The 11,395-nt window shown below is 43.2% G+C and overlaps 1 long non-coding RNA gene across 1 annotated transcript; it reads left to right on the forward strand.

Moving 5' to 3' along the window:
- Nucleotides 1–252: 252 nt before the first annotated feature.
- Nucleotides 253–9,783, forward strand: LOC139793171 (uncharacterized). Its single transcript, XR_011724530.1, has 3 exons — nt 253–611; nt 6,015–6,117; nt 7,811–9,783. It is a non-coding gene; the product is annotated as an uncharacterized lncRNA (long non-coding RNA).
- Nucleotides 9,784–11,395: the final 1,612 nt, after the last annotated feature.

The raw sequence follows: 11,395 nt of genomic DNA on the forward strand, positions 1-11,395 counted from the left end.
GCCATGGGCCTGCTGAGCCAGACCTGGGGAGGGGAGGGTGTCCAAAGGGGGCTTTAGGCTAAACATTAGCACCAACTCATACAGTGTATCTCCTCTGGAGCAGGGTGAGAAGATGCCACAGACCGTGACCATCACAGATGTACCCAGCTGTATCCATCCAGCAAACCTCAGTGAAGAGCAGGGCCACAGGGAAACACAAATCCTTCAGCAACCTGAGCCATACATTCTCTGAGCAGAGCCACTGAGCACTTCATTTCCCAGTGCTATCACTCACAAAAAATCGTCACACTGATTTAAAAAGCTGCTGTCTCTGGCTGTATGTAGGCTGTTCCATGTGTGATTCAACACTGAGCTCTTCACCCACAGTAGTGGGAATTAGTGTCCCATTGTGTCCTGCAAGGAAGTTTTAACATTACCCACTGGTTAAAGAAGACAGCACGCACATTAGGGCCCCCAGCCCTGCAGACAGTGACACACCTGCTTCACTGCCTCGGAAATAAGTCTTGCAAAACCAGTAGGACTTGTCGTGGTTATTTTCCAGAGTGCCCCCGTGCCTGCAGGACTGCAGCTTGTGTCTTTTGCCAGGAGAGGAGCCATCGTGCTGCACGCAGGTAAAAACCACAGTCACTCACTGATAGACACTGGATGAAGCTGGGATGGTTTTTTTTTGTGAATGAAGGTTCTGTCCTGGAGACCCACCTCAAGCAGAGAGGGGCGAGAGAGGGAATATTAGCTCTTACTAAACATGCATTCCCAAAGGCAAACAGAGTGCAAATGCATCTTTCCCTACGGAAGACACATGCATAAAGTGGCCTGGAAAGCACCAGACGCTGCTTGTTAAAAACTGGCATCCCCTCAACACAGCTACCAGTGATTTTTGTATTAAAAAACATTAAGATTCAGTATAAATGCCTTTATGGGTTTCACACCGCATTAAAAGGAGTGAAAATTTAGTACATCCCCAATAGCTTGTTTTTCATCCTTTGACAGCTGTTAACCAGACTGAAGCATTATTAGTTCAATTTCTCATGCTGTAAAAATATTTGGATATAGGAATGTTGCCAAATTTTTCCTTCTTGTTTCTAGTTTCCTCTCAGAGTTGGTTAGATTGTTTTGACAAATCGTAAGTGTAACTAGCACAGCATCTTAACACAAATGCTGGTTTCAGAGCCAAGCCTCTAGGTTTACTAAACAGATTTGAAACTCCAAGTAAAAAGACACAAACCTTAATTACAGCACTCCTAAGAAAAGTTTCAGGGTCATCAAGGCTTGAATATGTTTCTGCTCTAGAAAAAAAGTAAGAGTTGATTGTGGGATGTCAGTATCTATTTGAAAGAGAGGCTCTCCCTGCCATGGTCAATAGATGGTTTATGAAAAATAGATATTGAATGCTAATGAAAAATAGATATTGAATGCTAATGCTAAGCCAAATCTGGTTTTATCTTGTGTAGACTACAGATGGGAGAATGTTGTTCCTAATCATCAATCTCTTCAGTCTTTATCATCAATTATCTGAGGAAACTTCTGTGCTATCTGTGTGTCTTCTGGAATTCATAGAATCATAGAATCACTTAGGTTAGAAATTACTTTTAAGATCACTGAGTCCAGCCATTAACATAGCCCTCCCAAGTCCACCACTATATTTTTACACCTCTTTTCAATACCTCCAGGGATGGTGACTAAACCATTCCCCTGATCAGCCTGTTCCAGTGCTTGTCAGCCTTCTCAGAAGTTTTTCTTAATATCCCATCTTAATATCCAATTCTCTGGGTCAACTTGAGGCTCTTCCCCCTTGTTCTATCACTTGTTACTTGGGAGAAGAGACATCGCTATGACCTCCTTTTGTGTAGTGGTAGAGAGTGATAAGGTTTCCCCTCAGCCTCCTTTTCCCCAGACTGAACAATCTGAGCTCCCTCAGATGCTCCTTATAAGACTTATGCTCCAGATGCTTCACTGGATCAGTTTCTCTGCTTTGGGCATGCTTCAGCATATCAGTGTCCTTCTAGTAGTGAGTGGCCCAAAACTCAACAGGATTTTTTTGTCAGGGATCTGGGTGTTTACTTTCCACACCACACAAAGAATAGGAGTGTCAATAAGGATGTTTGTCATGCTTTAGACCCAGCTGGTACCAACCATATCTCTGCCCACTCATCCCCCACTGTGGGAGTGGGGAATCCACCCAAAGGTTCATTCATTGAGACAAGGACAAGGAAGTTTGCATTCCACAGCTTTAGTAATGGGCAAACACAGACAGACAAAACTTGGGGAAAAAAATCCTAATTTAATCTACTAGTAGGAAGAGAAAACACACCCAGATCTTAACACCTTCTCTCACCACCACCCCTCCCTTCTCCCCAGTCCCGGATCCCTTCCCTGTTGCCTCCCCCTCAGGGCACAGGGAGGGGCAGGGGGGGTTTAGGGTCAGTTCCCCACACGGTGTTTCTGCCGCTCCTTCCTCCTCAGGGGGAGGACTCCTCACAGCCTTCCCCCCCTCCAACGCGGGGTCCCTCTCATGGCAGAGAGTCCTTCAGGAACCCCTCCGACATGAGTCCCTCCCACAGGTGCAGTCCCTCAGGCACAGACTGCTCCAGCCCGGGCTGCACACAGAGTCACGGCTGCTGCGGGAGCAGTCACCTCCTCTGGCACGGGGCCCTACACGGCTGCAGATCCACATCTGACCGTCTCTGTGATCCTGCACCCGCTGCAGCTCCACATCTGCCCACCCGTGAGGCTTCCCGGCAGCAGCTCCACGTCTGCCAGGGTGATCCTTAAGGGGCTAAAAATCCACCTCTACCACACCGTGCTCCTTCAGGGCCTGCTCCAGCGCGCTCCTCCATGGGCTGCAGGGGCACAGCTGCCAACTCACCACGGGCTGTGGGGAAACTTCTGCTCAGGCACCTTCTCTCCCTCCTTGTTCACTGACCTTGGAGTCTTTGCTCCGGCATTGCTCTCACCTCCTCCTCTCATCTGCTCTGCAGGTCTTTTTCTGATTTTGTAGTTTTGTTTTTCCTTTCTTAAATATGTTGCTCCCAGATCTGCTTGGTCTTGGCTGGAGGCAGGGACAGAATTGGAACCGGGTTAGCTACCAGCAGCTTCTCACAGGAGCCACCACTGTGGTTCCCCCTGCTTCCAAAACACCAACGCACTAACCCAAGACAGTGTTCTTCCTATAGCTAAAAATCCTGGAGAGGCCTCATAAAATGAGCAAACAACAACAAACCAAAGAGAAAACAAAGCTGTGTCCATCTTAATCATAAAGAATGTTAAAGCTTTCTGTAACTGCTGACCATTCCCATTTTCATTTGCTGTGTTAGAAAAGGGGTCCTGTTTTTCCACGAGTTTCAGAAAAAGCACCATCTTGGACTTCAAGCCTCTCCTCTTGTCCAAAGGCTTTCTGCCCAGGAGCAGATGCCCCTTATCAGTCACCTAAAAACAAGCCCTGAGCAGCAAGCGAGGTGGCAGCATTAATGCACTAAATCCACTACAGCTGATTCGTGCAAAACCAGGCTGAAATAACCCTGGTGCAGCACTGTGTAAGGAGGGTGGCCCTGTGGCAGGGACCCGAGAGGGTGCCTGTGGCCATCACAGCACAAGTCCCTGCACAGCACTTGCCAGGAGCCAGCTGCAGGGCCCCAGCCCACAGGTGTGTTCCCCTTCCCTGCCCCACTCGGATTCTTCTTCACATCTGCCCCAACCAGCTCTGGCACTAAGAGTAGTGGACCAGGTCACACAACAAAGTGACCTCTGGCAAGCTCCATGTATGAGGCATTGGCCCCCATATACTCACATGAATTAAGATAGAAACCTATTTTTATTATCCTAGGCTTATTCATATAATTAATTAATATCTCAATCAGGCAAGAGCAGGCAAAGACATAACAGTATTTCAGTGCATTCCTTGGGGAAACACTGCACAGTGACAGCACAATTAATTTAGGCAAGATCCATTTAGATAGCAAGCTAATTTTAATGGATAGAAGCAAAGAAGAGAACCGTTTTCTCAGAAAACTACGGAAAATTCCAAGTTTCCTTTCCCCTCACCTGTTGTCTGTGTCCACGGAACATGCTTTTCTTTGAAGGCAAAGACACGAGAAAGCATAAAAAAACTTCTGTTGAATTTCTGCAGATTTCTGAGGCATTTGGGCCAGCTAACCAATGAGCAACTCATTGGTGCTTTACCGGATAGGGAAATCTGTCCCACAGCTCATCTACACATGGAAACTGCATCAAAGCCTGAAATAACACAACAATGCCTGGCTTAACTATATTAAAATCAGTTATCTTATGTCTTGTCAGCATTAGAAATACAGCTTCCCAGAGCTAAGTCAATTAATTATTTTTTTTTTTAATTTTTTTTTTTTAGCATGCCTTGCAATGGTCTGGCCGAGGATAGGGGAAAAAACCAACAACGTGGCAAATAATCTTCATCTAATTTATACACAAACTAGGTTACTGTAAAGTTGTCCTTGTCACCGAGTGCCAAAGTGCAGTATGCAGTTCTTGCCTCCCTGTGGGTTGCCATCTGCTATTACATCTCCCTCTCCTTCCTTGGTCCCCTTCTTGGAGTAATATTGGATTGTCAGAGGCTTTGGCAGGTAATGGGAAAAAAAAAAAACGAAACCACCACCACTGTGAGTTTCCTACGGGCCAGTGCAGTCTGCTACTGATATTGCTGCAATCTCTGCCTGCAGGAAATGAAGCTGAACAGACCTTGTGCTGCTCTTGGGCTCTGTCCCTGAATCACTGTGAAACAAGTGCACTGGGGAGTTGCTCTTCAGCCCTGAAGACAGCGTTTTTGCAGTGATATGTTCTGTGTTCTCTCACAGCACTGCAACATTGGGTGACTACATGGCATTGTAGCAAAGCAGGGCTTTTAAAGTTGAATAATATCTCTTTGGGGATTTAAACATCGCTTCCAGTTTGTGTTTGCAACAGCTGCATCTCTCACCAACTCATGGGAGGCTGTTCATTGTAGTGTGGAATTCTGCCTGTGCTTGCACAGGATGTTTCTTATACCCAAGCACAGATTAGGCTCCACTTGAGGAGAATTTAGTTTAGAAATCATAGGGCAAAATGTGATCCACTAAATGCCATGCAACAACCAACAAATCAGATAGAGAGCAAAGATCTGCTTTTTACCACAACAGTTTACTTGCATCCCAGGCTGTTTTTACAGCAAACTATAAAAGAAAGTCCCAACTGTTACTGACCAAGATGATGCATTCTCTGAAATACAAAGCAGATTTTAGAAGCTGTTACAGCTGGCCCCAGCTATGGGCTTTATATGAGAGGAAAATTCTCTGGTCATGGATAAAGAGCAGCCCTCTCTTTGCCCAGGAAATTTCTCCTGTAGCCATTTCAAACCCTCTTTACATCCAGATGGGTATTTGTATTCCTGGCAATTTAGGAAAATTAAGCAGGACACAATGTAGGCTTACCTACTTTATGAAGTGTTATAATTTATTTTATGCTTATGCAAGACACTCTGTCTGTGAACCTTCTGGACAAAGTCTATTCTGTGAATGCCATGACATTCATGTCCAATGTAAGGCGTGAACATCGGGCAAAGGAACCATTCAGGAGAGTCTCTTTTATACATACAGTTCCATATCTGACATATTTTAATTCCTGTAACACATTACAACACAGGGAAATGAAGTATAATGAGTTTTTCGGCAACTTTTTCTTTAACCTATATTTCATTCTATTTTAAGCCTGTAAAAATGTAAGTTTAAATGAAATAGCCATGTCTGGCTCTTTGGAGTTAAGTAGGCAATTAATAGAAACCAGTGCAATCTAAGCACCCTGACTCACATTCCCTGAGGCAAAGAGCTACTGTGGTTTAGGATGCTCTATTTTGCAGATTAGTTCTCTTACAGCAGTATCAGCAACAAAATGTTTGCACCTCAGCCACTGAAACTCCAGGCTGGATGGATCACTGTAAAGTTACCTTCACCAGAGGTTTAAAACATTATCCCCACTCTAGACCATGAATAAATGTTTTCTTCTTCCAGCTCCTCCACAGAAGTGTTGCTTCTAGACACTGGGACATGGTTGCCATTCAGGGACAACAGGACTGGATTTGGCCAGAACTTCCCTGGAGATGCTGTGCAGCTGGTGGGTGCAGGCTGGCGTGATCCATGGCAGGTACTTGCTCAGTACTTCTGGCAGAGCAGGGATCAGCAAAGGGAGGGCAGTTTTTTCTCCAAAGTCCACTGAATAGCTGTCCATCTTTTCCACACAAAAGGCACTTAGCTTCATCAGTGCACTGAAAGGGCATTTTTCTTGCATCAGCCCCCGCCCCACAAAACTGGTTTATTCTACCTGAGGTATAAAAAGATTTCACACTAAGTTGCATTAACAATTATTTGCCATGACAGGATGCAGTGCTATTCTTTCAGAGTCATTCAGGCAATTTTACCCTGGACAGTGTATATAGATCTATCTGTCCTGTGGCCATAAGACTTCACACAAATCTGCTAGGCATTCAGCTTTAATACCCTTCACCTGAAGTTACTGGTTCAGCTTCAGTATTGCTTAATCAAAGAGAAATAAAGCTCCAATCACTTCCAAACTTCTGTTTCAGCTGACAAAGACTTGGTCTGCTTTTCTTGAGTATCCTAATTAATAATAATGAAATAATGTAAGTGGATCTTATATATCTGTAAACTTTTTTTTTTTCCTTTCACCAAAACGGGAATTCAGTTACGCTTGGAGTTTTATTTGTCACTGAACTACTTTATAATTGGAACTGATTGCCTGAACTGCTACTTTTAACTCCAACTCTTCTTTTATGCAGTTTAGGAGAAAAAACTTTTACCATCACCACCAATGGCACTGCTATGTTTGCTGTGACAGACTGTAAGGTACTGGAATCCATCCCTGGGTAGGGACACATTTAATATGCATGGGTTAGAAAACTGACTGGTGGTGTTGTTGCACCTTCTCTAAACTGACAAACATAATCTTGGCAAGCTTGGTCTGTGCCAGAATCAGGCTGCAGAGGGACGGGCAGCAGTCTTATGAAGACAATATCAGGTGACAATGATCAGTAATTTGCCATGTATTTTTGTACCCTGTACCTCTGCCCCACAGAGGGCACTGAGCTGAGCTACTGCTGTGTGCTACAGACATCTCTGCCTGGGCTGTGAAGGATCAGTGGACCTTAGCACGCAACAATAAGATTAACAGAGACAATTTGGGAAATCTGCTCTGAAATCTTCTGAGGGGTTGAAGATTAAATGGCTACTAGACAGCCAGAAATGCTGGAAGTCTGTTGAGATAAGCGAGCATACTTCTACCTGCCCTGCAAGCAGCAGTTTCTAAATGAGCTTCCAGAAAGAGGTTAAATGGAAAGAGCTGCATTGACACAGATGTAAGGGCTCTTATAGAAACATTGCTCAGTGGCCAAGGGGAACAGATCAATCTTCTGATGAGCCAGCAGTGAAAGATCTACTGTTGCTTCATGTTTCTATGGTTTGAAAAAATGCAAGAAGCTTTAATGCCGTGTGACAAAAAGGAATTATTTGGAGTAATGCCTTTGCTGGTTACAGTGAAGGAAACATATTTATTAGCATTTTCTACTGTTGTTACCTAGAGCATTTTTTCCTGCTGTCTTTTGGGGTGCAGTTTCTCTGTGGTGTGTAAAATAAGCATCTCTCTTAAGAAGACTGACAAGATCATTTTTTACTTGGTAGCTGAATTATATCCTTTCTAATGTTGTGTGAAATGTTAGAAGAATTTTCATGTGATTTCCAGTCAAACTCATAAGAAATACCTTATTCAGGAAACTCTCTTCTGTTCTCTGCAGATGTCTGCTGTTCTGCTGCTGATGGGGTTAAATGCAGAAATAGCCTCTGCCCTCCAGTTTGGGACAGGCCTGGACCTCAGTGCAGGCTTTGCAAGAAGTACCAAAAATGGAGAATTGAGGGAAAAATGCCTACGTTCTGTATACACAGGTCAAAGATGATCTTCTTCCAGATTTTTCAAGAAGGCAAAGTGCAAAATTCAGCACTTGGGTCTGCACAGTTCCAAACACAACTACAGTCTGGGTGGAAAATGGATGGGAAAAAGGCCTGAGGCAAAAGACTTGGGGGTCATGAGAAGCTCACCTTGAGCCTTCAATGTGTTCTTGCAGCTCAGAAAGCCAACTATATCCTGGGCTGCATCAAAAGAAGTGTGACCAGCAGGTCAGGGAGGTGATTCTGCCTTTCTACTCCACTCTCATGAGACCCCACCTGAACTACTGTGTCCAGTTCTACAGTCCCCAGTGCAGGAAGGACATGGAGATGTTGGAGCAATTCCAGAGGAGGGCCATGAAGATGATCAGGGGGCTATGGGAAAGGTGGGGAGGGACTTTTCACAGGGGTGTGTAGTGATAGGATGAGGGGTAATGGCTTTACACTGAAAGAGGGTAGATTTAGATTAAACCTTAAGAAGGAATTCTTTCCTGTGAGGGTGGTGAGACACTGGCACAAGTTGGCCAGGGAAGCTGTGGCTGCCCCCTCCTTGGAAGTGTTCAAGGCCAGGTAGGATGGGGCCTTGAGCAACCTGGTCTAGTGGGAGGTGTCCCTGACCATAGCAGGGGGGTCTGAACTAGATGATCTCTAAGGTCCTTTCCAACCCAAACCATTCTATGATTCTATGATTATGTTTTTCACAGAATTCAATAGCAGAATTACACTCAGCCATGCACTCAAGTTCCCTTTTTATTTTGTCTGCATATGAAACTTCTCTGAGCTATAGAAATTGCTGACTATACCTTGTTTCCTATAATTTGAGCTTTATTGTCCTCTTGTTCTTCTGCTAAAGGTTATTTAAGCTGCAAAAGAACAAACCTGATGTGTAGAAAGGGTATTTGGCTGGGGGTTTGCTCTTTGGGTATGCCCTGCTTAAACTGATGTTTCAGGCTCAAGTAGAGGAATCAGGCAAACAAAAAGCAGCCTGGAAAATCCCCCTAGTATATGTTTCTGAAGGTTTAGACATAAAAGAGTCTGTACTTCCATTCTGAGCTCTTAGGTACAAAGAAGCATGGCCAACTCCAGGCAAAGGGAGCTCTTGTAATCTACTGCTGGTAAAACACCTGTAAACTGCAAGCTTTAAACTTGGTTTAGGTGCTTCCAGGGGAGGTGGAAGGATGCCAAGACATTAGTTACTGCTTGGGGAATAAAGGAGGGGGAAAGGATGAACACACAAGCTGCTCTGTCTTTCCCCACACACACACCAGAAATTGCATTTCCATTACAATCCTCCCGCCTTTTCTCTTCAAGGAGAGTGCTGGCCATGGCAGAATGTTGCCCTGTGGTGGTAAAGTCAGCTTGGCCTGTGCTTTGGGAACACTCAGAGTTTGCTCTGTCAGGAAGGATCACATTCACCTACTAACGTTTGGTGGAATTGCCTTAAATTCCTCTAACTTTGCTTCTATGTGCTTTCCCTGAATTTTGTTTCCCTTCTTTTCTTGCTTCTTCTATGCTATTTTAGTTCATCACTCTTCAGTTCTCCTTTTTGCTCCTAATCAGCTAAGTAGCTTTAATATCAAGTCTTCGTTGGGGCTGGACTTTAGGACTTTTCCTGAACAGTAAGAAACCAAATAAAATTTGAAGTGCAGCCTTATTACCACAAAGTTCAAAGGTATTCCTGGTTATATATCAAAGGAGAGGATTATATGTAAATCTCAAGTAAAGATGATTATGCCTGGCTCAGGTAGCAGCCACACCTGGACTTATGAGCAGTTCCAATTCCCACGGTTTAAGAACATGTGCCCCCATAAAAAAAAAAAAGAACAGAAAAATGATCCAGGGCAAAAAATTTATTTTGGATGTGGAAAATAAGTTCTACTACATGGAGAATGTATAAAGTAAATTTTGTATTGCCTAGTGCAGTAAAACCCAGGGGAGAAACAAGCAGGGTTTACAAATACTATCAAGCCAAGATCATAAATGAAAGAAGGAAATTATTTAGTCTCAGAAAATAGCAGGTCAAGAGGAAAGGGCCTCAAGCTAAGAACAGAAGAGCTTGGATTACAAAAAAGCTCTTCATGGAGCAATTAGATGGTCGTATATATTTACCTAAAACTGTTGGGAAAGATGTGTTTTGATTTTCAAAATGTTCCCATTAGAGTAACAGTATCAGAGCAAACCCCAATTGAAAATCAGCTGCTCTAGCACAGAGCAGGACTTGCTTTTGGTTCCTTGGATCAATAAAAGCAGCTAATTGGGAAAAGTCTCGGCACCTGCATTACCCTGTAACCCCTATGCTATGTATTTTGCAAAGGAGGCATAAAATGCTAATATGCAGTCAGAACAAAATGCCAGGAGTCTGGCTGTGAGCTTCATGCTTATTTTGCTATGTTGTAAATTTCTGCATACGGCAATATCATATCCACTTCTCTTGCTGTAGCTATTTAAGTACAGCTTAAAGAAATCAGAAAAGTCATGTCTTTGTCAGAAGACAAGGCTCTCCTCTGAATATGTGGGAAAAGACTGAGTGAACTCAGTTCTGACACTGTTACCTATTCTTTCAAATACCTAATTCTTCCCGGTGAAGTCAATAGGAATAATGTTTTCCCCCTCTACAGTTTGTATGGACCATATGCCAAAATCGTATGATGTGGTTTACTTTAGGGATTTTTTTCATGAATATCTACAGTGTAATCAGTAAAGTCAACAGCACTCTGGAAACAGGATATACAGTCTCATCTAAGTACCTTTATTCACCAACAGGATGCTGAATTGGACTGGATTCACATTTGTTAATTTGTTTTCTCTGCATGGTTAGCTCTTCTCTTTGCAACATCACTTCAAATATCATGTGTTTAAATGGTCACTGTGTTAGAGCTTACTCTATTTTTCAGAGACAGAGTAGTGGATGTTCTTTAAAACGAAAAAAAATTTTTTTTAGAAAGGTTAAAATGAAATTTTAAGATAAGAAATGTTCAAGTTCACTAATTGGCAATATTCCTTAAAAATAGCTGTGGATTGGAGCAGTGAAAATCTGTTTCTCTGTATTAGCATTACGTTTTCCATTCCTTAAATTCTCATGGGAACACGTGTAAATTTTGATGACAGACTTCTTCAGAAAATCTTTAAAATACACCTCTGAACAGGTCTGAAATGTCGATGTAATCTTAAACTATTTATCAGAAAAAGAAAATAAAAAATGTAACCTTAGACCATTGCCTTTAAGTCAGAAATGGCAATTGCTCTAACTTGTCCCTTAGAAGTCTTGGAACTGGGAGTAACTGGGAGTGATGGGGATTGATGAGCTTAATTGGCTCCTTTCACATATTTCTTATGTGAGGAAAATAAAGCACTCACAAGTATTCCTACTGTGCTATGTTCATAAAGGTGAGTGTATCTAGAGTTCCTTCTGCTTTGGAAATGTTTCTGAAGAGCAT

This window comes from Heliangelus exortis, chromosome 2, assembly GCF_036169615.1.
Source record: "Heliangelus exortis chromosome 2, bHelExo1.hap1, whole genome shotgun sequence".
NCBI classification, from domain to species: domain Eukaryota; kingdom Metazoa; phylum Chordata; class Aves; order Apodiformes; family Trochilidae; genus Heliangelus; species Heliangelus exortis.